At 44.3% G+C, this 2,901-nt stretch overlaps 1 protein-coding gene across 2 annotated transcripts in view; it reads right to left on the reverse strand.

The window, feature by feature from the left end:
* The window catches only part of CACHD1 (cache domain containing 1), a 228,469-nt gene that overhangs the window by 18,121 nt on the left and 207,447 nt on the right, over nucleotides 1–2,901 (reverse strand). The gene's annotated exons all lie outside the window — the stretch shown is intronic.

Below are 2,901 nucleotides of genomic sequence, written 5' to 3' on the forward strand. Positions count from 1 at the left end.
GTTTAAGCCAGCGCAGTGAGTGGCTGCAGGGGAAAACAAACAGACCCAGCGCCTCTTCAACAGGCGACTGGAACACAAACTTAAAAAAGGCTCTGAGGCAGGGAGCCAGGCGATCAGGCTCGGTTGGTCCCACCCCCACAAAAGAACAGCAACCAGAAACTCTGGATTGAGAGTTTCACAGCAAGCGCAGCTGAACCCTGGACAGTCCAGCTCTGTGGGGGAGAGGCGTCCGCCATTACCGAGGCAGCCCACCACTACGGAGGTAGTCAGCCAATGCTGAGGCAGCCCGCCGTTGCCAAGGCAACCCGCCACAGCAGAGAGACTTCGCCTCAACAGAGGCAGGCCACCATCGCCAAAGCAGTTCTAACTACACCCATATAAACAGGACTGCAGGGAAGCTCACAAGGCAGCTGGGTGGAGCCCACAGCAGCTCAGCAAAGCCTCTACAGGCAGACAGTGACTAGGCTGCCTCCTTGCTGGGCAGGGCAGGCCTGAAGGAAAAAAAAAAGAAGGCAGCAGCATAATGCAAACTCATAAATAAAGCCCTAAATCTCTGGGACAGAGCACCTGGGAACAAAAAGCAGTTTATGAGTTCTGCTGTAGCAGACCTAAACGTACCTGCCCAGCAGCTCTGAATGAACAACAACAGAGCTCACAGCTCACCATTTGAGCTCCTACAAAGAAGAGACCATCTCCTCAAGCAGCTCCCTGACCCCTTTATATCCAAAGAGACACCTCATAAAGGAGAGATCAGATTGACACTAGGCGGGTATCCTTCTGGGACAAAGATAGCAGAAGAAGAAAACTGGTAACAACCCTTACTGTTCAGCAGCCGCTGCAGGTGAACCCCAGGCAGGCAGGGCCTGGAAAGAACCTCAGCAGACCTACAGCAGAGGGGCCAGACTGTCAGAAGGAAACCAAGAAACAGAAATAACCTCATCATCAACAAACAGAACGTCAATCTGAAAGATTTGAGACCCAATCTGAAAGCCAGCAACTACAAAGTCGACACATGGATAAATCCTTAAAGATGGGAAGAAACCAGCACAAAAATGATGAAAACACCCAAAACCAGAACACCTCTCCTCCTACAAGGGATCACAACTCCTCACCAGCAAGGGAACAAGGTTGGAGGGAGAACGAGTGTGATGAAATGACAGAATCAGACTTCAGAAGGTGGGTAGTAAGAAACTTCTGTGAACTTAAAGAACATGCTCTAACCAAATGCAAAGAAATTAAGAACCTTGAAAAAAGATTAGACGAAATGCTAACGAGAATGGACAAAATAGAAAGGAATATAAGTGAATTGATGGAGCTGAAAAACGCAACACGAGAACTTCACGAAGCATGCACAACTATCAACAGCTAAATTGACCAAGCAGAAGAAAGGATATCAGAGGTCGAAGATCAACTCAATGAAATAAAACGGGAAGGCAAGACTGGAGAAAAAAGGGTAAAAAGGAATGAACAAAATCTCTAAGGAATGTGGGACTATGTGAAAATACCTAATCTATGTTTGATAGGCATACCGGAATGCGACACAGAGAATGAATCCAAGCTGGAAAATACTCTTCAGGATATTATTCAGGAAAACTTCCCCAATCTAGCAAGGCAGGTAAACATTCAAGTCCAGGAAATACAGAGAACACCACAAAGATATTCGTCAAGAAGAGCAACCCCAAGGCACATAATCATCAGATTCACCAGGGTTGAAATGAAGGAGAAAATACTAAGGGCAGCCAGAGAGAAAGGTCGGGTTACCCACAAAGGAAAGCCCATCAGACTCACAGCAGATCTCTCAGCAGAAACCCTACAAGCCAGAAGAGAGTGGGAGCCAACATTCAACATCCTTAAAGAAAAGAACTTTCAACCCAGAATCTCCTATCCAGCCAAACTAAGCTTCATAAGTGAAGGAAAAATAAAATCCTTTGGGAACATGCAAGTACTCAGAGATTTCGTCACCACCAGGCCAGCTCTACAAGAGCTCCTGAAAGAGGCTCTACACATATAAAGGAACAACAAGTGCCAGCTCAACTAAAGGGCAAAACACCCAGCTAGCACCAAAATGGCAGTATCAAATTTGCACTTAACAATATTAACCCTAAATGTAAATGGACTAAATGCCCCAATCAAAAGACACAGACTGGCAAATTGGATAAAAAGCCAAAACCCATTGGTGTGCTGTACCCAGGAAACCCATCTCACATGCAAGGATACACAAAGGCTCAAAATAAAGGGATGGAGGAAGATTTACCAAGCAAATGGAGAGCAAAAAAAGCAGGAGTTGCAATTCTCATCTCTGATAAATTAGACTTTAAAGCAACAAAGATCATAAGAGACAAAGAGAGACATTACATAATGGTAAAAGGATCAATGCAACAAGAAGAGCTAACGATCCTAAATATATACGCACCCAATACAGGAGCACCCACATACATAAGGCAAGTTCTTAATGACTTACAAAGAGACTTAGACTCCCACGCAATAATAGTGGGAGACTTTAACACCCCATCGTCAACATTAGACAGATCAACCAGACAGAAAATTAACAAGGATATCCAGGACTTGAACTCAGACCTGGACCAAGCAAACCTAATAGACATTTACAGAACTCTCCACCCCAAATCCACAGAATATACATTCTTCTCAGCACCACATCACACCTAATCTAAAATTGACCACATAATTGGGAGTAAATCACTCCTCAGCAAATGCAAAAGAACGGAAATCGTAACAAACAGTCTCTCAAACCACAGTGCAATCAAGTTAGAACTCAGAATTCAAAAACTAACCCAGAACCACAAAGCTTCATGGAAACTGAACAACTTGCTCTTGAATGTTGACTGGATAAACAATGAAATGAAGACAGAAATAAAGATGTTCTTCGAAACCAACGAGAAT

The sequence above is a fragment of the Sapajus apella genome, unplaced genomic scaffold, assembly GCF_009761245.1.
Source record: "Sapajus apella isolate SASKATOON/1434 unplaced genomic scaffold, GSC_monkey_1.0 scaffold36, whole genome shotgun sequence".
NCBI classification, from domain to species: domain Eukaryota; kingdom Metazoa; phylum Chordata; class Mammalia; order Primates; family Cebidae; genus Sapajus; species Sapajus apella.